At 44.6% G+C, this 26,329-nt stretch overlaps 1 protein-coding gene across 19 annotated transcripts in view; it reads right to left on the bottom strand.

The window, feature by feature from the left end:
* Nucleotides 1–26,329, bottom strand: part of LOC137539170 (uncharacterized) — an 892,710-nt gene that overhangs the window by 640,588 nt on the left and 225,793 nt on the right. The window contains exon 4 of one of the 19 annotated variants that reach the window (XR_011024957.1): nucleotides 19,607–19,816. The exons of the other annotated variants lie outside the window; for them this stretch is intronic. The gene's annotated coding sequence lies outside the window, so the exon portion shown is untranslated. Of the gene's footprint in view, nucleotides 1–19,606; nucleotides 19,817–26,329 lie in introns of those variants that run through there. 19 annotated transcript variants of the gene reach the window in all.

Here is a 26,329-nt window from a genome sequence, read left to right as displayed (position 1 = left end):
CAGCGCGTTGCGTCCGCTTTGCGATCCACAAAGCGCTACTTGTACCATTTTTGGGGCGTTTTTGATATAAACGAAGGTATAGGAAAAACGCAAAACGCTCACAAAATCGCTTTGTGCAGCGGTTGCGTTTGCGTTTTTAAGAATAAATACGCTGTATTTATCATTTTCCGGGTCAAAGAGTTCACTTCCTGACTTGCGTCAGGGAGTTAATGGAAAAACCGCTCTGGAAAAGCACTAGATTGTAAGCTCGCAAGGGCAGGGACCTCCTCCTAGTGTTTCTTATACTGCTGTAATTTTAACATATGCACATGTACCAACTATACATCAACTATGTATATATATACATTTGTATTTATTCTATTCAATGTCATGACTGAACAGTGTCTTGTATTTCTTATGTATATTTGTTCCCCATCATTTGTTTGTACAATGTACAGCGCTACGGAAGATGTTGGCGCTATATAAATAAAAATTTTTTAAAAAATAAATAATAATAATAAAAGCACTTTTAACAAAACCGCAGCGCGCAGTGGAAAAAAAAGCACCTAGGGACATTTATAAAGACTGCTTATGCTCACCAGAAAGTGATCATCCCACCCTTAGGGCTGTGACCGACCAGATCATTTTTGGCAGCGTTTTTGGATCGCCATAAATCGCTGGCGATTTCCAAAAAATGCTTTGCCAATGTAAGTGAATTACGAGGAACCCACTGGAGCGATTAGGGAAATCGCAATCACAGGACATGCAGCATTTTGGGAGTGTTTGCGCTCCAATGTATCTAAGAGCTGTCAAATCGCTAATGAATTGCTGCACATAGCGCTTTGTGTGTGATTTTAAAGCACAGGAAGTACCCACAAGCACTTGTTTTACCCATAATGCTTTAAAAGCGCTGTGATACTTCCTGTTTACTGTCTCTGCCAGACAGCCAATCAGAATGTGTAGGCCACTTTAAAATGTTCATAATGACAAACACACATGCAAACTTAAAGAAAAAAATTTTTTAACGACTAATCACAATTGAAATCGCTAATCGGAAATCGCAATCACAATCGCTGATAAAAAGATAACACTTTTTTAAAATCGCTGCAAAAATCACTGTAAATTGCTCATGAAATTGCTCACAAAACGCAAGATTGGCCCTGTAGGCTGCCTTTCACTTGACAGGCAACCTACAGGGCCAATGAAAGTGCAGGAATCTCGGACTTTGAAACTACTCGACCGGCGGGTTCAGTGGAGCGCTCTTTAAGAGTAACAAAGCGCCCTTTACAATAGCTTAGCACAGCGTAATTTCACTGCACACCTATGGCTGCATAGCGTACAAAGGCAATTATAACACTCTCTGCACTCATTAGCAGGGGAGGACTGGGACCTTTTGGCCTGGAGGGAAAACACAAACTAGAGGCCCATTTTCACGGCAGCCCGGGCCTAAATTACAACACACACGTGCCCCATGTGCTATATGCCAAAAGTCACATGGGAAATTCAGTAAGGACACATGAGGGACAGCGTGACAGGTACAGTATAATGCACTGGCAATGGGGGGGCACATAAAACATTTAGAGTTCCGTTGCGTTCATTGTTCGTGATTATCGCACTGGATCGACCACATCAGCCCAAGATTTCCCCGCATCTCAGATCGATACTCTTAACCAATTTCCACCCAAAATCAGACAGATATTTTCCCACGGACCTGCAGGCAAGCCTCTGCTCTGCATCATGCTGTTTATATTTACCAACTTGCCCTCCCTCTAATTACTCTGTAATTAGGCATTGATTTCCCTCGGCCAGCCCAGTGGTTCACATTGCCATATACAAAAACATGTACCAGGCACTGTACCAGCCCTAAATCATTAAATGAGAGGCAGCCTGGGGGGAAATTGCCCCCCTTCCCCCCTGGCCAGTCCTCCCCTGCTCATTAGCCTCCTGAGCGGTATGTCTGCCACTGTGTCAGGCATACCACTCGCTAGCCTCAGGAGTCCCCCAGGATGAATGTAATAGATGTAATGCCTGCAAAAGATTTGGCTAGCACTAGGTTAGCTAGTATAGGTGGCCAGCCCCCCCGATTCAGCCACTTATACATTACCCAGCCTGGTTCCAGCGATTGAGCAGCCTCCCCGCACAGCTCCGGTCTTCTCTAGACTGGAGCTGTGCGGGGAGGCTGCGCCAATCGCTGGAACCAGGCTGGGTAATGTATAAGTGGCTGAATCGGGGGGGCTGGCCACCTATACTAGCTAACCTAGTGCTAGCCAAATCTTTTGCAGGCATTAAATCTATTACATTTATCCTCGGGGACTCCTGAGGCTGCAAAACCTCCTGAGCGGCGTAACGCTCAGGAGGTTAAGCTGTGCTGCTGTAGCAGCGCAGCTTTGTGAATCAAGCCCTTAGTTTGATAGTGTTCCTTTAAGGCTATGTAGGTAGGGAGCTTTTGGTGCCCAGGCACTAGTCCAATGAGAATATTTACCCTTTTTTTCAATGCTGCCTCAGACTGGATAGTATGTAGAGCCGGGACAAGGTCTTCCAGCACCCAAAGCTGAGACTCCAAAGTCCTCCCCCCCATCCCTCCCACCCCAGCCGTCCCACACTGATTGCTATTAGACTAAGAGGTGCCCCAGGGTGCCCAACACCCCAACACCTTAATCTCTAGTTGTCTGGCTTGCAGTCACTGCCATGTAACCCCTTCTCTTATTCTCTCTGCTTCAAACACAATAAGGGAATGATAGCTGAGTGAGTTGTGCGCCCCCTCCTACACTGCGCCCTGAGGCTGGAGCCTCTCTCGCCTCTGCCTCGGCCCCGCCCTGCTAGTATGAGGTGGAAACGAACAAGGCTTCTCTAAAGCTACGTACACACATGCGACCACGATCGTTCGTTGTCAATGACGAACGAACTTTTAATTGATGAAAGAACGACCTAAGCAAAGTTAGTTTTAACAGGTGTGCAACGATCTGATCGTTAGAACGAACGTTACATCACGTAAAGCAACTATTGCGCTTGCGCATAAAAATATAAGTTCCATGGAGAAATAGTGAAATGCGCATGTCAAGCCTAGTACGAACGACCGTTTCCAACGATGTACTACTTTTGCAAACGATCGTCGTTGGAAAAAATCCGCCAAGCTAGATCGTTCGTTTTTAACGATCTAGCTCGTCCGTCATTAGACTTAATGGTCGTTGGCTGCTTTTTTTTAAACGATCGTCGTTTGAAACGATCGGGGAACGATTGTTTCAAACGACTATAGTCGCATGTGTGTACGCACCTTAAAGGTGGCCACACACCATACAATAAAATGATCCAATTTTACGGCAATTCTATAAAAACGATCGGATCTTTTGAAAAAAAATTGAAAGCTTTTTTTTCATTCGATTGAAAAATCCGATCCGATTTTCCGTTTTCTTCGATTTTTATCGATCCGGAATGCCAGATATTTTTCTTCAAGCTTTCTAAAGATTGTATGGTGTGTGTTAGATTGTCAATTTATTAATATACACACCCTAGCAATTTTCTCAGAGTTTCCAATCATTTTTAACCTAATTGGGGAAAAATTTAACACAGGTGTGTGGTACATTGGTCATATTTTTAAATTTGTTACAATCAGTCAGACAAAATTGATGCAATTCTTAAATTGAACAGATTTAAAAATAATTGTATGGTGTGTGTGGCCACCTTTAGAAAGATTGGTATGTCTCAGTGTGTGTAGCTGGCCTTCAATATGGACAACCCACACATTCGTACGGGATGCCACAAATACAAAAATAGAAGGATTCCATCCAAACTTGCAGGACCCTTCTTAGCTCTTCATGAGACACAAAGTGGGCAATAAGTACCTGCTTCTAGAGGTGCGTACACACATGCGACTATAGTCGTTTGAAACGATCGTTCCCCGATCCTTTCAAACGACGATCGTTTGAAAAAAAGCAGCCAACGACCATGTAGTCTAACAACGGACGAGCTAGATCGTTCAAAACGAATGATCTAGCTTGGCGGATTTTTCCCAACGACGATCGTTTGCAAAAGTAGTACATCGTTGGAAACGGTCGTTCGTACTAGGCTTGACATGCGCATTTCACTATTTCTTCATGGAACTTTTCATTTTTATGCGCAGGCGCAGTAGTTACTTTTACGTGATGTAACGTTCGTTCTAACGATCTGATCGTTACACACCTTTTAAAACTGACTTTACTTAGGTCGTTCTTTCATCAATTAAAAGTTCGTCCGTCGTTGACAACGAACGGTCGTGGTCGCATGTGTGTACGTAGCATAGGTAGAATTGGTCAATGAAGATGTTAATAATTCCTGCTTGCATGCAAATGTAATGCAAATTATATGCAACTTTAAATTAAAATGCACTTCCTCGCAGTCTGGATTGGCCCAGTTCCAACCTGTGTACAATTTATATTTGCATGCAACCCAGAATGATGCCAGGATCTCCTATTTGTTCACAAGATGCATCTGGGCACAGCGATCGATGCAGCAAGGTGGCTCGTTTGACAGAGCTCGGTCGGAGGATTGGCGGTGGCAGCGTTCGATTTTCCGATGAAATCTATTGGAAATCTGTTTGCCTTGTGCAGCAGATAATGGATCCCTTTCTGATCAGATTCAGGGATCTAGCATATGGTCGAATCTGCTGGCCATCCAGTAATGTATTGCCACCTTTAGGTCTCGTTCACACTAGAGGCGTTTTCAGCCTTTTTTCAAGCGCAGTCCATTTTTAAAATCGCCCCCAAAACGCTTGTTAATATCAGCGCAGTTCGTGCGCTGTGCGTTCAGCAAAGTGGTGCCTGCACCATTTTTGGGGCAATTTTGCTATAAGGGAACATATAGGAAGAGCGCTAAAAGCTTACAAAATGGCTTTGTGGGATGATTGCATTCGCGTTTTAAAGAATAAATACAGTGGATTTATTCTTTTCCGGGTCAAAGAGTTCACGTCCTGACTTGCATCAGGGAGTGATTTCAAAAAACGCTCGGGAAAAACGCTTAGAAAAGCACTTTTCACAAATACAGAACGCCCACCCAAGCACCGGGAATAAAAAAAAAAAAAATAGCGACAAAAACACCCCAACGCGAACACTAACGCGAGCAGAACGCAATGTGAACAAGCCCTTAAAGAGACTCATAGAAGAGTCTCACTGCCTTTTTTTCGCTTCTTCCAGCCCCATAAGCATGGCTGTGTCCCTCGCCGCAGTGCTGGTCGTAATGGAAAAATCTACGCTTACGGATCATTACGAGTAATTTTACGCTATTACGCATTACGCAATTACGTTTACGGCGTAGAAAATGATCTACGGTTCATCACTGTAATTACGCGTTAACTTACGCAGTTACGCGTAAGGATGCCGTAATGTAGGCGCTTACGCTACGATGTTACGCGTAGTGCCGTAATACCCATTAATGCGTACTTTTTGACGCATACGGACGATGTGTACGCAATAGCCTTCAATGTGACAGCTATTGCGTACACATCATTCGTATGCATCAAAACGTACGCTTATATACTGAAGGGCGGGAGAAGATACTATTGGTTGCTTAGGATGTTGACTGATTGGCTACTCTTAGAAAAGGGGAGTTTTTACATTAGTAATTACGCGTAAGTCTTCGTAAAATTACGCATACCTAGCAATTACGGTAGATAGCGTAATTACGATACGACTTTACTGCTTACGCGTAAATAATTACGCGTAAGACCATAAGTTACGTGTAGCGCTTACGCGTAAATTTGCATTGAACTACGATGCGTAATTACGCCCATGCGTAATTTTGGCCCAGTACTGCCTCGCCGTCCTCCTATGATCTCCCGTTCAGCCGCCGTCAGCCCAGGTAAGCAGCTTAGTGATTCAGACTGAGTCCGACTGAGCCGCGTACCGGGAGTTAATGGCATCTGAACAGGAGATCGCAGGGGGACGGTGAGGGACACAGCCATGCTTATGGGGCTGGAGGAAGCCCTGGGTAAGTAATAAAAAGGCAGGAAGACTCATCTCTGAGTCTCTTTAAGCAGGCCATACACACATTGATTTTTACTGGCGTGATCAAATCAACCGGTTATCTGCGACTTGAAGAGCCACATCGTCCGTAATTTTGATCGATTCATGAACAAAAAAACGGTCAAAGGCTAGATTGGACCGGGCAGTGAATTTTAGTTGATTGGACATCGCAGGCGAGCGGCAGTAGATTGACGGACTAGACTGCTGCACTGTATTGAACACATACTCAAAGGGGGTAAGAGGTGCCCAGGATAAAACTGAGTTAAAAACAAATAAAAGAGAAAAAAGGGGAGGTGGCTTACCTCAATAACAACAAATTCATATATATAAATATCATTAATTTTTAATAAGCACAGGCAACGTGTTTCATTCGCCTCTGCCCACTTCCTCAGACCAAATAAAGTGCTGAAGTATTTCAAAAGCCAGATGGAGAGCATCTGTATTGAACAGTGCAAAGCTGCAGTTCTATAGATCACTAGCTGATGGCCTGGTGTTGCCCGAATATGTATTTGGCGGGTGTCGGATCAATGAATAATGGCGCACAGTGCCTATGCATATAAATGGCGCCGCATTAAAAAGATATGCTTTACGCTATTTATCGTTAGTACTGCATAATAATGGCGCACAGGTGCATAATAATGGCGCACAGGGAAAAAAAAAAAGAAAAACGGTACACACTAACGTTATTTATCAATAGTGGCACACACTAACGTTATTTATCAATAGTGCTGTTCATTTGCCAAACAGCACACTTTATTGCCCACAGTAACGTTATTTATCAATAGCACCCTACATAAGCCAAACTGCAGACATTATTTAACTGCAAAACGGTGAATGGGTTTAATGTAACACTGTCAAGGTTAGGATTAGGCACCACTGGGGGGGGGGGGTTTAGGGTTAGGCACCATCAGGGGGGGTCTTAGGGTTAGGCACCACCAGGAGGGTGGTTAGGGTTAGGCACCACCAGGTGGGTGGTTAGGGTTAGGCACCACCAGGGGGGTGGTTAGGGTTAGGCACCATCAGGGGGGTCTTAGGGTTAGGCACCACCAGGAGGGTGGTTAGGGTTAGGCACCACCAGGGGAGTGGTTATGGTTAGGCACCACCTGGGGTGTCTTAGCGTTAGGCACCATCAGGGGGGTCTTAGGGTTAGGCACCACCAGGGGGGTGGTTAGGGTTAGGCACCACCAGGGGGGTGGTTAAGATAAGGCACCACCAGGGGGGTCTTAGGGTTAGGCACCACCAGGGGGGTGGTTAGGGTTAGGCACCACCAGGGGGGTGGTTAGGGTTAGGCACCACCAGGGGGGTGGTAAGGGTTAGGCACCCCCAGGGGGTCTTAGGGTTAGGCACCACCAGGGGGGTCTTAGGGTTAGGCACCACCAGGAAGAGTTTAGGGGTTAGGGATAGGTACAGAGAGGGTCTGTGTGTTAACGCTAAATAACAATAAGGCTTTAACGTTAAATAACAATAAGGCTTTAGCGTTAAATAGCTATAAGCGGCAAACGTATTAGCGGCAACACCACGCGCCATTATTCGCAGGCGCCATTTTCAGATGGATCTGGCTGGTGTTGCTCCACCCACTTTTTCTAACCCTAACACACAATTACTGAATTACCAAGTTTGTGAGCTTTGCGGTCTTTGGCATCAATAATTTGTATTGAAATGAAACAAATCTGATTGGCTGTGTGTGCCCCCCCCCCCTTTTCTGAATTTGAACCCCAGTCACTTAATGACCAATTGTACCAGGTTTGAAGCCTGTGCCATTAACAGTGCAAGAAAAGCAGTAATTAAATATTCCCCTTGAAAATCATTAGGTGAATTGTGATTGGCTTTTGTAGGCTCCACCTACTCTTCTGAATATTAATCCCAGTTACCCAGTGACCAACTCTGCAACATTTGAGAACCCTGCCAATAACAGTGTAAGAATAGCTGCTGTTTACATTTCCCCAGTGAAATTTGTATTTGGCTCCGCTCACTTTTTGGTTATGGGGATAAAAAGTATCCTATATGTGATTCCAGGTAATGTACTATGTGTGTGCCAAATGTCATTCACATCCGTTCAGCCATTGCTGCGTGGTTGAGTAACAAACATCCAAACTTTCGCATTTATAATACTAGTGAAATTACCGTGGTGAGATAGTGAAATGTATCCCTCTGATCCAATTCAGTTCAGAGAGAAATGAGTCTGTTTGCCGCATTGGGCAAAAATCTAACCTTGTATGGTCATCTTTCGACTTGCAGAGTTAGACTTTAAAGGGGAACTTCAGCCTAAACAAACATACTGGCATTAAGTTACATTAGTTATGTTAATTACAATAGATAGGTAATATAATTTTTTACCCACCCGGTTTTAAAAGAACAGGCAAATGTTTGTGATTCATGGGGGGCTGCCATCTTTGTCATGGGGGCAGCCATCTTTTTAGTTGAAAGGAGGTGACAAGGAGCATAAGACACAGTTCCAACTGTCCTGTGTCCTGATCACCCCTCCCAGCTGCACACGCTAGGCTTCAAATGTCAAATTCAAAATGTTAAAAAAAAAAAATTGCACCAAAGCAGCAGAACGAGAACAACAACATCAGAAATCCCATCATGCTTTGCAAAGCATCAGGGGAAAAAAGCCCGAGCAGTTTTCTTCTGTGCAGCTAAAAATGAGGCTTGTATAAGAGAAACAAAGTTCTGATGCTGTGAAACTGTTAAAGAAACACCAAGCCTTTTCAGTGCTGCTAAGTCGATTTTTAGTCCGGAGGTTTAATTTGAAGATGTTCGCCAGGGCTCAGGGAGCTGGAGTGAGATATCATTCTACGTGTGTTGGCACAAATACTAATAGTAATAAATGCATACACCAATAGATTGCTGGTGGAACTGTGTTGCAATATGTGCTGAAAGTAATTCCACTTGCCACCAGCAGATGTCTCCCACAGTTAACTGCCAATTATCTGTCAGTAATTACTACAAACAATGTATAATCTAGCCGAGGTGTCTGGCACCTGCCCTGGCAGAGAACCAGTTTATGAGTCTGTTTTGTTCTGTCTGCCTGAAGCTTGCATTTACCATTGCCTGATCTGTTTAGATCTGGTTCAGAATGATGGGCGTCCCGATGCATCTCGTTCAAATGCGTTTCTGCAAAAAAAGAATTTGAATGAACGCTTCTCAGCAGAGACAGCCCTGACTGGCTGCCTTCACCAAGTTTAGTATGCGTCAGCTTTAAAGGATACCTTAGTCCTAAATATAATCGGAAATGGACACCTCCCTGTGTGTGTGTGTGTGGGGGGGGGGGAGTTGTGCATAGACATCCCCTCCGATCATCTTTGTAAAGCTCTGGCCGGCAGGGTCTGTATGCACAATAAGTCCCCTGGAGTACGTGCGCATTCCCGTGGGAAGACGTAGCCGGGGCATGCGGTCACCTGACCCGGACATGCTGCACGCATATGCGCAGTATGTCCACTATGACACCTGGTGACCGCATGCCCCGGCTACGTCTTCCCGCGGGAATGCGCACGTGCTCCAGGGGACTTGTTGCGCATGTGCCGACCCGGGCATTACAACAGGCCCTTTACAGATGATGGGAAGTAGACACCGGGCTACGGGAGGGGCGGTAAGCCTAGGCGCAACTCCCCACACACACACAGGGTGTCCTTTCCGATTGTATTTAGGACTAAGGTGTCCTTTAAAGAGAACCCGAGTTGGGATTTAATTATGTTAGTGGGGCACAGAGGCTGGTTGTGCACACTAACACCAGCCTCTGTTGCCCCATGGTGTGCCTCCAGGACCCCCCTGCGCGCCGCTATACCCCCCGCAGTGCTAGCGACACACAGCGTGTCGCCAGCACAATGTTTACCTTCTCCTGTCTGTTAGCGCCGCTCCCCCGCCTCCTCTGTATCGGCGCTACCCGCCCACGTCCCTTCCCTCCAATCAGCGGGAGGGAAGGGACACAGGCGGGTAGCGCCGATACGTAGGAGGCGGGGGAGCGGCGCTAACAGACAGGCATAGGTAAACATCGTGCTGGCGACACGCTGTGTGTCGCTACCACTGCGGGGGGTATAGCGGCCCGCAGGGGGGTCCTGGAGGCACACCATGGGGCAACAGAGGCTGGTGTTAGTGTGCACAACCAGCCTCTGTGCCCCACTAGCATAATTAAATCCCACCTCGGGTTCTCTTTAACACCTAGGACAGATCGATCGATAGATAGATAGATAGATAGATAGATAGATAGATACATAAGTAGATAGATAGATAGATAGATAGATAGATAGATAGATAGATAGATAGATAGATAGATAGATACAGGGCTGGCGCTACCATAAAGGCAAAGGGCCAGAGTCTGTAGGGGCCCCCCAGGTGTCCCCCCTCCTTATTAACTATTGCTCCCCAGGGCCCCTGCAGAGTCTTTGGCAGAGTAACGTCTCACCTGTGTTGACGGGCAGGTGACCTGCTACACCAAAGACTCTGCAGGGGCCCCGGGGAGCACAGCTAAGTTGGGAGGGAGGGTTAGCATCCAGCTCAGGGGCCTAGAAGGGAAATTTGGCTGCATCAAAAGTGCTTTTTGTCAAGTGGGTCTGTTGGGGGGCCCCCGGATTAATTTTGCCCTGGGGCCCCATTGCTACTAGAACCGGCCCTGGATAGATAGATAGATAGATAGATAGATAGATAGATAGATAGATAGATAGATAGATAGATACGCAGATAGATAGATAGATACGCAGATAGATAGATATATAGATAGATGATAGATAGATAGATAGATAGATAGATAGATAGATAGATAGATAGATAGATAGATAGATAGATGATAGATAGATAGATAGATAGATAGATAGATAGATAGATAGATAGATAGATACGCAGATAGATAGATAGATAGATAGATAGATAGATAGATAGATAGATAGATACATAGATAGATAGATAGATAGATAGATATGCAGATAAATAGATAGATACACAGATAGATAGATAGATAGATAGATAGATAGATAGATAGATAGATAGATAGATAGATAGATAGATAGATAGATAGATAGATAGATAGATAGATAGATAGATAGATAGTTGGGCAAGGATTTCAGTCTCTAGATGTACAAAGCTGGTGGAGACATACCCTAAAAGACTGGCAGATGTAATTGCAGCAAAAGGTGGTTCTACAAAGTATTGACTCAGGGGGCCGAATAATTACGCACACCCCATTTTGCAGTTATTGATTTGTAAAAAATGTTTGGAATCATGTATGATTTCCGTTCCACTTCTCACGTGTACACCACTTTCTGTTGGTCTTTCACGTGGAATTCCAATAAAATCGAATCATTTTTGTGGCAGTAATGTGACAAAATGTGGAAAACTTCAAGGGGGCCGAATATTTTTGCAAGCCACTGTAGATAGATAGATAGATAGATAGATAGATAGATAGATAGATAGATAGATAGATATGCAGACAGAGAGACAGACAGACAGATAGATAAGCAATCTGCGTACGTACAAAAAGGGCGCCTGGACAAAAAGGGCGCGGGGTGTAAACTCTAAATAATAATTAATCATTAATAGGGTTTATAAATATAGTGTGCTATATTTCGTTTACAAATAATGTTTAACAAAATTATAAATCATTAAATAATGTTTATTAAATCGGAAATTGTGAAAACGTTAATCTTCCCTGTTTCAAAAGTTAAACTTATAATTACGTTTATAAAAAAACCAATAATATATGTTTAATTGTTATAATTGTATATTATTGTGAATAACCGTCATTTATGGTTTGTTCTTATAATAAAATCTGAAAATATTGTTTATAAAGATGATATAAATATAACTACGTTCGTAATAAGTGTTGTAATACATTAGTAATTATTACTAAAATTTTACTAAAACTATACCTAAGCCTACTCTTACATAGAACCCTACCTGTACCTATCCCTAACCCCTAGACTCCCCTGTTGGTGCCTAAACCTAAGACCCCCCTATTGGTGCCTAAACCTAAGACCCCCCTGTTGGTGCCTAAACCTAAGACCCCCCTGTTGGTGCCTAAACCTAAGACCCCCCTGTTAATGCCTAAACCTAAGACCCCCCTGTTGGTGCCTAAACCTAAGACCCCCCTGTTGGTGCCTAAGTAACCCTCCCTGTACCTACCCCTAACCCCTAGACCCCCCTCTTGGTGCCTAAACCTAAGACCCCCCTGTTGGTGCCTAAACCTAAGACCCCCCCCTGTTGGTGCCTAAGTAACCCTCCCTGTACCTACCCCTAACCCCTAGACCCCCCTCTTGGTGCCTAAACCTAAGACCCCCCTGTTGGTGCCTAAACCTAAGACCCCCCTGTTAATGCCTAAACCTAAGACCCCCCTGTTGGTGCCTAAACCTAAGACCCCCCTGTTGGTGCCTAAACCTAAGACCCCCCCTGTTGTTGCCTAAGTACCCCTCCCTGTACCTACCCCTAACCCCTAGACCCCCCTATTGGTGCCTAAACCTAAGACCCCCCTATTGGTGCCTAAACCTAAGACCCCCCTGTTGGTGCCTAAACCTAAGACCCCCCTGTTGGTGCCTAAACCTAAGACCCCTCTGTTGGTGCCTAAACCTAAGACCCCCCCTGTTGTTGCCTAAGTACCCCTCCCTGTACCTACCCCTAACCCCTAGACCCCCCTATTGGTGCCTAAACCTAAGACCCCCCTATTGGTGCCTAAACCTAAGACCCCCCTGTTGGTGCCTAAACCTAAGACCCCCCTGTTGGTGCCTAAACCTAAGACCCCCCTTTATTATGTGGATAATAATGTTTTACTAATTGTGGATTCAAAAAATATTTTGCAATTTATGTTACGTACTGATCGCTTTATTTTGTGAATAATAATGTTTTACAAACAGTAAGGGATAAAACTTTAAATAATGTTTTAATTATTTAAATAAGATAAATATGTTTAGTATTTTCATAAACGTTATTCGGCACGGGTGCATTTTATAAACGTAAATCACCACAAGTTCAGTTATAAATCATTAAACATCGCCGGGCGCCGTTTGTAAACTTTATTTAGCTCCTGGCGCCGTTTATAAACTTTATTTAGCTCCGGCGCCCTTTTTTCCTACTCGGCGCCCATTAAACTCTATTTATTATGGGAGTGAATGGCGGCGCCCTTTTTGTCCACTAGCGGCATGCGCCCTTTTTTCCCAGCTCCAAGCAATCTATATATACAAGAAAATAAGTGCGATCCTATATAATGTGCTGTCCACACCACCTTTCCCCGCCCCCCTCATCCGGAACTTTCTCTGGTTATTAATTTGCTCATTGTTCATATTAGGGACGGAGCAGGTCACACATCCATAATTATCACTGACAATATTTAACAGCAGACAAAACCCACAAGTGCAGCAATATTACTGCCCTCAATCTCATTTATCTTTACTGCTTATGGTCCCTCTGTGGTCACCATACTGGGAGCCTGGTGGACATTTAATTATGAACACATCAAAAATGCGGCTGACACGGCAGAAGCTCCGAGCCGGGGCCTCTGGGATGTCCGCGCCGGATCCGCCGCTGCTTGTGTGAGATACATTTACAGACGCATCATATACATACACAGCCTCCTCTGCCGCAGGAATGCCACCAGTCTAATGGAATGTCCGATATTTTATAAACTAAAGTCTGTACGGCTCAGGTGCCAAGTGCCCCATGCTGTAAGAGCAGGTGATACCCTATTTCCCTGAAAATAAGCCCTAGCTGGAATTTTCAGCATTCTTGAAATATAAGCCCTACCCCGAAAATAAGCCCTAGCGCAAGTTAAAGAGGAAGTAGAGGCAGCCAGCAAGCGGGGACAGTGCGGTGCAGTGCCGATTGGGCACTGGTCATGTCATCCCAGCACACAGCAAGGTTATCAGCTGTGTGCAGGGATAACCGGGCAGGTGCCTGATCAATACAATAGCATACCTTCAACTCCATGAACATCACAGTACAAAGAAACAGGAAATGTTCTGCTGGGAGACACTTCCTGGTAGAAATATACGACATCCCCTAAAAATAAGCCCTAGCACATCTTTTAGAGCAAAAATTAATATAAGACACTGTCTTATTTTCGGGGAAAGACGGTACATGTGTATGGCCAAATCTGAAGATCTGTTCTTCATGCCCTAGTAGCATTTAGCTTCGACAAATACGACAGGTTTGTATTTTGGGGCCGCACAGTGGTGTAGTGGATAGCACTCTCACCCTGCAGTGCTGGGTCTCTGATCAGATCTGGGGCAGGACACTATCTGCATGGAGTTTGTACGTTCTCCCTGTTCTTGCTGTGTTATGCTGGGTACACACAATGGGCTCGATTCACTAACCAGTGATAACTGAGCTATCACATGTTAAAGGATACCTGAACTGAAATGTGACATGATGAGATAGACATGTGTATGTACAATGCCTAGCACACAAATAACTATGCTGTGTTCCTTTTTTTCTTTCTCTGTCTGAAAGAGTTAAATATCAGGTATGTAAGTGGCTGAATCAGTTCTGACTCAGACAGGAAGTGACTACAGTGTGACCCTCACTGATAAGAAATTCCAACTATAAAACACTTTCCTAGCAGAAAATGGCTTCTGAGAGCAGGACATAGATAAAAAAGGGAATTTCTTATCAGTGAGGGTCACACTGTAGCCACTTCCTGTGGGAGTCAGGACTGAGTCAGCCACTTACATACCTGATATTTAACTCTTTCAGACAGACAAAGAAAAAAAGGAACACAGCATAGTTATTTGTGTGCTAGGCACTGTACATACACATGTCTATCTCATTATGTCACATTTCAGTTCGGGTATCCTGTAAGGCTTTGCACATTCAAACTAGGATGCTAAGTAGTTTGCACTGCAAAGCTGTTGATGTTCGCGTGCTATTTTACCGATCGTACGGCGTTACGCGGTGCGTGCGAATGGTGCTACGCCGTTACGTTACGTTCATGTGCAAAATCAGCCGCTTTGCGTGCAAAGTGCAAAACTTTACCGCGCAAACTCTTACCCGCATATTAGCACATGAAGAGCCAGTTAGCACATGCTGAGCGGCTTTTCACTGGCGTGCTAACACTTAACACGCTTTAGTGAATCAAGCCCAATGTAATTTGCCGCCCAAGAGGCGGGAATCGGGCAATTATTTCCCACATGTCTGACCGGCTCCCGGGCGATAAAGTGATTGATTTTGCGCACTTATAATTGGAAAATCGATCGCTTTATCGATCGGGTGCACTTTGGACATATACACACGATGCAATTACCGTCCGGTCACCCATTGATCGGGCTGGAAATTGCATCGTGTGTATCCAGCATTAAGCTGCGTACACATGTGAGATAATATTTCTTGGAAATCAAAAGATCAATGACCGATTGTCAGATAATCTTTGTAAAAAGTTTTCAAAAGACTTTCAAAGATAGAGACAAAATATATTTTTCTCTCAGTCTTTCAAATCCCTCCCAGTGGATCTGATCTGCAGACAGGGCCGGATTTACCATAAGGCACTGTAGTGCCTACAGGCGCCTGATGGTGGAAAAGTGGTGCACTCCGCTTCACCAAGTCCCTCCCCCCTCCTTCCCTCTGCAGCGTCCCATCCTACTAGGCACCACTGGGGGGGGGGGGGGGGGGGGGTTAGGGTTAGGCACCACCAGGGGAGTGGTTAGGGTTAGGCACCACCGGGGGGGGGGGGTGGTTAGGGTTAGGCACCACCAGGGGAGTGGTTAGGGTTAGGCACCACCAGGGGAGTGGTTAGGGTTAGGCACCACCAGGGGGGTGGTTAGGGTTAGGCACCACCAGGGGATGGTTCTGTGTGAGGGTAGGGTTGGGTGAAGATGTATTGTTGAATTACGTAATGATTTTTAACGTTAATATCTTTTCGTTATTATTTCCCTGTTTTCCCTATTTTTACAACAGTATTTATCGTTAACCAAGTTTGACAATGATGTTTATCGTTATCAGATTTCGTTATCCAGCCGGGGCCTTTTTTCATGCCCGCCAGCAGGGAGGTATGACTGCCAGTGGCGTAACTAGAGATTATTGGGCCCCATAGCAAAACTTTCATGGGCCTCTCAGATGTAGGCACTCTTGAGCAATATCACCTGCCCCTACCCTATGGATGTGAGTTATTTGGGCAATTTACATTCTCATGCAATAAACACTGCACATAGTTTACGGGTACTGAGACAAAGTCATAGGTTATGCTATGTACACACCATACAATTTTCTGGCAAATTTACCTGCCAAATCAATTACAATCTGAATTTCGATCGATTTTGCGATTTTCTGATTATTTTTTTTTTTTATTGTTTTTTTTTTCCGATAATTTTTTTGATCAATTTTTGTTCAGTTCTATGGAAATCGATCAAAAAACTATCAAAAAACGATTAAAAAAGATCGGAAAATAGAAAAATCCATAGAAGTTCAGATCGGACATGTTGGAAATAATCGATCTGGCAGGTAAATCTGCCAGAAAATTGTATGGTGTGTACCTAGTATAATGCTAGGTACACATGATGAGTTTTTTCGGTCAATTTTCCATTCGATCAATTTTCAATTCATTTTTCTGCTCGATTTCCAGCTCGATTCTTTTATCTTTTCTTATCCATTTCCACTCACCCTAAGGAGAAATCGAGCGGTAAAATGCTCAAAAGTAATATCGGACATGACTGAAATTATTAATTGAACTCATCTATCCAACGCAAAAACGTATCATGTGTACCTAGTATTAGAGAAACACAAAAGTGAATACATTAAAGAGAAACTCCGACCAAGAATTGAACTTTATCCCAATCAGTAGCTGATACCCCCTTTTACATGAGAAATCTATTCCTTTTCACAAACAGACCATCAGGGGGTGCTGTATGACTGATAATGTGGTGAAACCCCTCGCACAAGAAACTCTGAGGACCATGGTACTTCTAGCAGTTTCCTGTCTGTGAACCTTGTTGCATTGTGGGAAATAGCTGTTTACAGCCGTTTCCAACTGCCAAAACAGCAAGCAGCAGCTACATCACTTGCCAGCAGTAAAAATGTCACCATGTAATAAATGTCAGAATATAAATCAGGGATTTAAAATATTTTACAATGGGCAAACACTGACTAAATCATTTATACATAATTATTGTAAAAATTAAGCACTTTTTTTTATTACATTATTTTCACTGGAGTTCCTCTTTAAGTACCACCTGGCCCCCTATGCTGCAAGGCCCCAAAGCAGCTGCTATGGCTATTGCTATGCCCCTGATGACTGCTCTCCCTGATAAAATCACACCTACAGTATCTCGTGTCACTTAGAAGGCATGGCTTTAGAACAGAACAGCGCTGCATCCTCCTATGCATGCTGTGTCACTGCAGTGCAGGTCACATGACTTGGTTTTGTCTTTGCAATAAAGTAAAATTTAAAAGAAAATGCTTTATGAATGTAAACTAAACTAAAATGGTGTTCTCTGTCCAATAAAAGGTAGCCGTAGAGTCCAATAACTAATCGAAAGGCAAAACAAACTATTACGGCTAAAGGTGGCCATATTTCAGGCAACTTGGCAGGCAATCGACCATCCGATATAATTATGATAACTGAATCGGATTAAAATCGGTGCCGCCAAGAGCAGGCCCAATCCATGTGTGATGATCGCCAGGGACGTTGCTAGCCCCAAAGATCAGGGGCACGTGTCACGGATCCAATCTGGGGTGCCCCTGATGTCCCCCAGGCAGAGTAGAGGTACCACAGCACCCAGCATGGCACCATGCCCTATAGCAGCACCACAGCACCTAGCATGGCACCACAGCACCCAGCGTGCCCCATAGCGACACCATAACACCCAGCATGGCACCACAGCACAGCAATGGGGGTGTGCTGTGGTGCCTCTATGTGGGCATATTGGGTGCTGTGATGCCTTTATGGGGGCATGCAGGGAGCTGTGGTTCTTCTATGGGGCATGCTGAGAGTTGTGATGCCTCAATGGGAGACCCATGGGAGATTGGGAGGGGGCCCACTAGAAGGTCAGGGAATACTATGTGGGGACTGCCAGGCCCGCCCAGCAGCAAGTCAGACCAGCCAGCACAGAAGCCAGGTAGCTCTACCTAGTGACATTGCTTATTTATGTGATATGCTGCATTTTTTTATTAAAGAAGAGGGGAGCTTCAGCCAACATTTTGCTGGGCAGGCCTGCTTAGACCGCTGTTAGGTTCATGTAAATTTTGCTCCATCCATGACCACACCCACATTTCTGTGCATTGCCACACCCATTGTTCAGCTGGAGGGCTCAAAAGTGCCCTGCATCGCTTAGGATCCTAGCAACGCCCCTGGTAATCGCACGTATCAAGCGGACATGCTGCAAGATGTAGGGCAGACGTGCTCGATTGGTTGCGTGGCAGTAATGGCGTACAATATCGGGATGAGTGACAAATGCAACGGAACCCCAGGCGCTGTCCCCCTAGTGAAATACGTGCCCCCACCTCGGTGCCTATGCAGTTGAGTATTTGACCGTCTCCGTACCTCGTTACGCTGGCAGCCACCTGGGGTGCACGTATGTAAAGCAGCGCGGAGGTGGAGCCAGCGGCCGTCACCCACGGGTAAAGTATTCATGCACGGGGGGGGGGGCACAAATTACACTAGGGGGACAGTGCCAGGGGAGAGAAGAAAGTGTCTCTAGGCAGACTCCCCCAAGATTTCATGCAGAGATCAATCGGGAATCGGCCTGCTGTGTGTGGTCAGCTGACAGATCTCTCTCCAATAAGATTTGATCATAGAGAAATCTGTCTCTTGGTCGAATCTGCCTGTCATCGCTAGATGTATGGCCACCAGGGCCGGTTGTAGTAACAATGGGGTCCCCGGGCAAAATTAACCCCGGGGCCCCCCAATAGACACCCCCTCAATCAAAAATCGGCAGTAGGGACCCTTTGTTGCAGCCAGATTTCCATCCAAGGTCCCTGAGGCAGGGGCTGACACCACCTGGCTCAGCTGAAGACTCTGCAGGGGCACCAGGGAACAACAGTTAAATTGAGGGGAGACACCTTGGGGACCCCTACAGGCTCTGGGGCCCTAGGGCAATTGCCCCCTTTGCCTCTATGGTAGCACCGGCCCTGATGGCCACCTTAATTATACTAAATGTAAAGAAGCTTTATCATGATTAACCCCCATTGGCTTTCTTTTAGCATGCATGTGAAATTAGATTTTTAGTTTGTTTTGTTTTTTTATCCCATTCTGCTGTTTATTGGCTAAAAATCATTTTGGGTGATTCGCTCCTCTAGGCTGACCCGCCTTTGTGATAAATGGTCTCCATGAGTGAAGCTAATGCTACTCAGCCAATATCTTGTACAATTAAAATCCTGGCAGATTGACTACTGTATTCCTTATCTCATTTCATAGTAAATGAGAAGGGGGGGGGGGGGGGACCATCTTCCCGGATTAAACAAATACTGCTGAGCTATGGCGCACTGATTAACGGACAAAGAGTTAATAATCGCCTCCTTTCGGCCACAAGTCGCGGGGAGGTAAGTGTATTGATCTTCTACCGCCAGCGCATCTCAGACTTCATTAACCTCTTCCTTACCCAATTAACAGGAATCACTGCTCTCAAATTATATATCAATTTTTTTTATCTCTATACGCAAATCTCCAGCACCGCTGTGGTTAATTGTTTATTCATTTAACATTATTGTAAAGAGGATCTGTAATGAAAATAACATTATTAATAAAATTACTTATATTTTATACAATATGAATTTGAACTGCGTTGCCATTCAATATGAACTGCGTTCCCATTCACTGATCTCCGGGCTAACGAGCGGCGGCAAGAACGAGCCCATGTGACTAGAGGGAGTGGTTTAGACTGACTTGGAGTGAACAGGCAACTGTAGGTCACTGAGGAGTCAATTAGAGTCTGTAAAAAAAAAATACAGTGTTAATGTATTTTTTATTTTATTTTGTCTGAACTATAAAGCCTTCCACAAAATTTTCTTTTGACAAATAATTTAAAATATTGTTCTGTTAAATTTATATTAACTGTAGACCTGAGCTGGGGCTTTAAAGAGAATCTGCATTGTTAAAATCGCACAAAAGTAAACATACCAGTGCGTTAGGGGACATCTCCTATTACCCTCTGTCACAATTTCGCTGCTCCCCGCCGCAATAAAAGTGGTTAAAAACAGTTTTTAAAAGTTTGTTTATAAACAAACAAAATGGCCACCAAAACAGGAAGTAGGTTGATGTACAGTTTGTCCACACATAGAAAATACATCCATACACAAGCAGGCTGTATACACCCTTCCTTTTGAATCTCAAGAGATCATTTGTGTGTTTCTTTCCCCCTGCATCTCTCATGCACTGAAGTTTCAGGCTGCTCTTTTCTTCCTGCAAACAGCTTTGCCCTTGTCTGAATTTCCTCAGTATGTGAAAGCCCAGCCAGCTCAGAGGAGGATTTATCCAGCTTGTAAAAGATAAGAGAGCAGAGAGAAGCTTCACTAATCTAAATATCACACAGGCAGTGTGCATAGAGGGGCTTGGAAGGGGGAATTCATAGCAGAACCACAACACTGAAGAACTTGGCAGCCTTCCAGACACAGGCCGACAAGTCTGACAGGGGAAAGATACATTGATTTATTACAGAGACTGTTATAGTAGAAAGTGCTGCAGTAAGCCACAACACATTAGAATAGCTTTTGGAACTTGTAGGATGATAAAAAACAGGATGCAATTTTTGTTACGGAGTCTCTTTAAAGGGAAGGTTCAAGCAAAATAAAAAAAATGAGTTTCACTTACCTGGGGCTTCTACCAGGCCCATGCAGCCATCCTGTGCCCTCGTAGTCACTCACTGCTGCTCCAGTCCCCCGCTTGCAGCTTGCCGACCTCGGAGGTCGACGGGACGCATTGTGTACATTTTTACGCATTCCCGCTAGTGCAGGAACATTAACACATACATTTTTACGCATTACTGGTTCAATGCGTAAAAATTTACGCATTGAACCAGTAACGCGTAAAATGTATGTGTTAATGTTCCTGCACTAGCGGGAATGCATAAAAATGTACGTTAATGCGTCCCGCCGACCTCCGAGGTCGGCAAGCTGCCAGCGGGGGACTGGAGCAGCAGTGAGTGACTACGAGGGCACAGGATGGCTACATGGGGCTGGTAGAAGCCCCAGGTAAGTGAAACTCATTTTTTTTATTTTGCTTGGACATTCCCTTTAACGTGTATCGGTGGTCACAGGAATAGAACTGTATGGCTTTCTATGTAGTCAGACTGAAATCCAATGTTGTAGTCTGTTACCCAGAAAATCAGGCAAATAGCATAATTTCTGCCTCCTAACATTTTACCAATAATGAAGAGAAGCTTGAACAGAGGCGCCAGAATAGAGTAAAAACATTAAAACAAAAAAAAGTTTAAAAAGGGCAGCAGTCTCTGTTTATTTAAAAAATGTTCAATAAAAAAAAGGGGGCAGCAGTGCTGCGAAACGCGTTGCATTGTGAAGTACTTCAATAAACGGTATCTTTGTTGAAACTTTAATCAACACAGTCTGTGTTTTACCTGTTGAGGAGTTAAGCCCACCACTGATGCCCTTTTAAAAAAAAAATATTTTTTTTTTACTTTATTCTGGCGCTTCGGTTCAAGCTTCTCTTCATATTGCCAAGGGGGTGTTACCCCTAGTTTCCTATCTACATATAGCGACTTCTTAACCTGAGTGGGGTCAGATCACAACATCCCCACCCACCTACACAATGGGTTGCCTTTGTGGTAACCCACATTTGTAAGTATAAACTCTTATTCACCTTACTACTACTAATAGCTTCCTTAACGTACTACAATCTTTTGGGCTCTCAACCCTTTGCACATCTCTGTCTCACCCTTACCAGACTTCCTGTCATGCCTCCACTGAATCTCCCGTCACAATCCCTTGCCACCCCACCTCCAGGCATATCTCTGAATTCAAGAAGGGGATGGGGAACAGTTTGGTAATGATTATTTCCATTCAAAGCATTTATAGAAGTGATCATTACAAGCACCGGACCAATAAAGAGCTAATACTGCAGCTGAGGGAGGGCCCTTGGCGCGGTCGAGACCTCTGCAACTCTTATTGCTATGCCACTGTTTCTATGAGTCACTCCAGAAGCTAATTAGAGTCCAGAAGAAAGCTCCAAAGACACATCACCACTAAAACTTTTGAGGGTCCTAGTAAGTAAGTGAACGAAGGCAGATTTAGAGGACGGGAGGGAAGAGGGCAGGCTCATTTGTTCAAATCTTAGGGGACTCTAGCAAAACTTTGATTCTTTCTCTCCAGCTTCACGCCCCCTTCCCCATTGGTGACCCCCATGACCAGGATGTCCATCAGCCAAGAATCACAGATACTCCTCCCACCCCTAACAAGTATGGCCACAATAACACCTGATCTGAGGGGCAGCTGCTGGATTGTGTAAAACATTGGGTCCCCCACAGCCTTGGTCCCTTACGACTGCATAGTCTACTCCCCTATAGATACAACTCTGCTCACAGGAATTTAATCGGGAGAGAGGGCTAAAACAATATAAAAGTGTAGATAGGCTATCAATCAGGGCATATTACTGATACAAACAACAGACAAACAATGAGATGAAGGTCACACAATGCTTAGGTCACTGCTGCATGTTGGGTTGCTATGGCTCTGCAAAATTTAAAGCCGCATCTGCACGCGTAGATGCGGCCGCGATGTTCCTTATCAATCGAGCCACTGATGCGGCTCGATTGATAAGATCCAACAGGACGGATCTTGCTTCCGCTGATTCCCTGCTCGCTCCCCGCGAGGGGACAATGGCAGGGAATCGAGCGGAAGATAAGCGGCGCCAGCGGGGAATCGAATGCGGCGCACGCGTTGCGAGCGGGGATGCGGCGGGGACGCGGAAGAGGCGATCCGGCGGCTAATCGAGCCGCCGGATCGCAGCCTCATCTACCCGTGTAGATGAGGCTTAAAGCTATAGGCTTGCTAGACACCCGCGGTTCTGGATGCAAGCTTGGCTTCTGGGGCATAAAGAGATCATTTGTATATTCAATAGCGGTGCATTGTGGGTAACCACAGATGTTCACTGTAAGGTGAATTGTCTCAAATTCCTTCTGTTTTAAGAAGGCAAACCCCACTTAGTGTTGCTTTTTAGTAGGAGGGCTTTTCGGTCTCTTTAAGTCCCCTATGCCTTCCTTGTAGTTTTGGGTCACCCCGAGCTGCTTGGTTACTGTGTTGTACTATATGGCTCCCACAGAGTCATATCGATCCCTGCCATGCACTGAAGAGGACCAAAAGTGCGAAACAGGCTGTCTACATGTTGGGTTGGTATGGCTCTGTAAAATTTAAAGCTATAGGCTTACTAGACACTGGCAGTTCTGGATGCAAGCCTGGTTTCTGGGGCATAAAGAGATAATTTGCATATTCAGTAGCGGTGCATTGTGGGTAACGACAGATGTTCACTTTAAGCTGAATTATCGCAAATTCCTTCTGTTTTAAGAAGGCAACCCACACTTGCCGGTATCAGGGAAACTGAGGTGGGCTGATAAATAATATTGCAGGCCTGTTTTCTATTTTACGCGAGATACATTCTGTTTATCTTATGCTGTTGGCGAGGTGGAAAACAACCCGGGAAATGGTCCACGCATTTTAAATAGGTCTGGATGGAGGACAAAAACAATGGCCAACAATTTTAACTTTGTATCGATATTTTGTTTCTGGAATCACCATTGTGTCACGGAGTCTTCCAGGTCCTTTTGTTGCTCTTTGTGAGCAAAAATGGAGGCGGGGAGCGTTCGTATTCCCCTACGGTGGAAGACAAACAAAAGTGAGAGCAAAGTAGAAAAGATGATAAGCAATGTCAAGTTTGCCGGCGAATGTCCTCTGCGGTGTGAGACCTGGAACAGCCGAGCTCCCCAGCAGAGCAGGGACGTCCAGAGACAATGAGTGTAATCACGCTCGCTGCAATGAAAAGGCCTTCGTGCAGGAAGCTGAAGAGTAACCATCATCTTGGCAGATAAGTCCTACCACAATTATTCATCCCCAGCCTCCTGACACGGAGATTAATGAGTTTGATAACCAGGGTTTTCCAACGCGCACATTTAGCCTGTGTTCCACCGGATTCCTCTTCCTTCCTTCTAACTACAAGCAGCGTCTCCATCCCCGGGAACAGGGAAGGAGCGAATCGATACGTTTGCAGCGGTCATCAACATTTTTGCAAGTCTGCTGTCAGGGATTACAGCGACGGCTTCGTGGATCTTTACGTACGCCTGGCATCTCTCGAACTGAACATATGAGGGCAAAAAAAACATAATTATGGGCAGAGATGGTCAGTGACATGCTGATAATTCTATTTCACATGCACATTTAATTCAATTTGCATGCACCTTAGAATTGGGCAAATCTAGGGCCCTTTCTGTATATTTGGGTTGTCCCAGTTCCAGGCCTCCTACAGTTTGCGTTAAAACTGCTTGCAAGGCGCAACTTTTTGCACCTCATCATCTTGTTGCTATCGCTAGTCACGGGGTGACATAAAACAGCAAACTAATATAACCAGCAGTAAGGTCTTGTTGACATAATAAACTGCAAGCACAATCACAAGCGCTGAGCAATTTATTGAGCGATTTTGAAAGCACTTTTCTAAGTGCTTTTGTGTAGCGTTTTTTTTCCTGAGGTCAGTCAAGAAGTAAACTCTTTGCCCCGGAAATAAATAAATACATTGGGCCTGATTTACAAAGTTTTTCTGTAAAATTATCGCACCTTATTTATTAAATCACCATGTATCTCTTCTTAAAGTGAACCTCCGGACTAAAAATCGACTCAGGAGCACTGAAAAGGCTTGGTGTTTCTTTAACAGTTTCACAGCATCAGAACTTTGTTTCTCTTATACAAGCCTCATTTTTAGCTGCACAGAAGAAAACTGCCCTGGCTTTTTCCCCCTAATGCTGTGCAAAGCATGATGGGATTTCTGATGTTCTGATGTTGTTGTTCTCGTTCTGCTGTTTTGGTGTAATTCTTTTTTTTTTTACATTTTGAATTTGACATTTGAAGCCTAGCGCATGCAGCTGGGAGGGGTGATCAGGACACAGGACAGTTGGAACTGTGTCTCATGCTCCTTGTCACCTCCTTTCAACCAAAAAGATGGCTGCCCCATGACAAAGATGGCAGCCCCCATGAATCACAAACATTTGCCTGTTCTTTTAAAACAGGGTGGGTAAGAGATTATATTACCTATCTATTCTAATTAACATAACTAATGTAACTTGATGACAGTATGTTTGTTTAGGCTGAAGTTCCCTTTTAAATGACTTAACTCAAGATTTACCTCTCCTTATCTAACTCAACTCATGGTTTAGCTCTCTTTATTTGACATAACTCATGGTTTAGCTCTCAAGGCATGGGGGGAGGGGAATTAGTGTTAGGCATTAGGAGGCGGGGTTAGTGTTAGGCATAGGGGAAAGTTAATGTTAGGCATTAAGAGGGGGTTAGTGTTAAAGAGAACCAGAGATGAAGCAACCTCGTGTATTTTACCTTATAAATCAGTGGGAACATGACAGTAAACACCTAATCTGCTCTTTGTTACATTGTTCTCTGTTTAATTTGCCTGTTATCACCTCTAAGATAAGAATCCCGACTAAGCAGTCGGTCTAGCTTTGCTACAGAATAATTATAGCTGAGACTGTGTTCTTTGCTGTCTTCAAGTCCAAGCCTGCCCCCTGCTGGCTTTGCTCAGGAATCATTATAGCTGAGTCATTATAGCAAAGCCAGACTCAATGCTCAGTCCGGGATTCTTATCTCAGCTAGATAACAGACACTTTTAGCAGTGAGGATGGAACAGAGAGCATGGTAAGTGTTTTCTCTAATGTTCCCACTGATTTCCATGGTAAAATACATGAGGGTGCTTCCTCTCTGGTTCACTTTAAGCATAGGGGAAAGTTAATGTTAGGCATTAGGAGACGGGGTTAGTGTTAGGTATAGGGGGAGTTAGTGTTAGGCATTAGGAGGTGGGGTTAGTGTTAGGCATGGGGGAGTTAGTGTTAGGCATTAGGAGGGGGGGTTGGTGTTCGGCATAAAGAAAGGCGGGTTAATGTAAGGATAGGGAATAGTAAAATATTGATAATGGTAACTAACTGGTATTTTCATTATTGGCCCCACCCAGTGCCCAACTCACCAGACGCCACCACCATACGTACTCCCCCTCAGGGTAGTGTACTGAGTGTGACCCCAAATGGCCCCAAGTTTATTTCTGTCTGTACACAGCCTGAGCACAACATACAAATAACAATCTCCAATCCAAATATGTGAGGAGAAGGGAAACATTTATTGCTGCTCAGGTAAGGCTAGCACAGCAAAATAATGTTTATTCCTGATTACTAAGCAGGATTAAGTTCTTGTGAGCAGCAGACAGTTTATGATAGGACTGGACTGAA

This window comes from Hyperolius riggenbachi, chromosome 11 (assembly GCF_040937935.1).
Source record: "Hyperolius riggenbachi isolate aHypRig1 chromosome 11, aHypRig1.pri, whole genome shotgun sequence".
NCBI lineage: Eukaryota > Metazoa > Chordata > Amphibia > Anura > Hyperoliidae > Hyperolius > Hyperolius riggenbachi.
The sequence above is the reverse complement of the archived record's forward strand: the minus strand, read 5'-3'. Positions and strand labels throughout refer to the sequence as shown.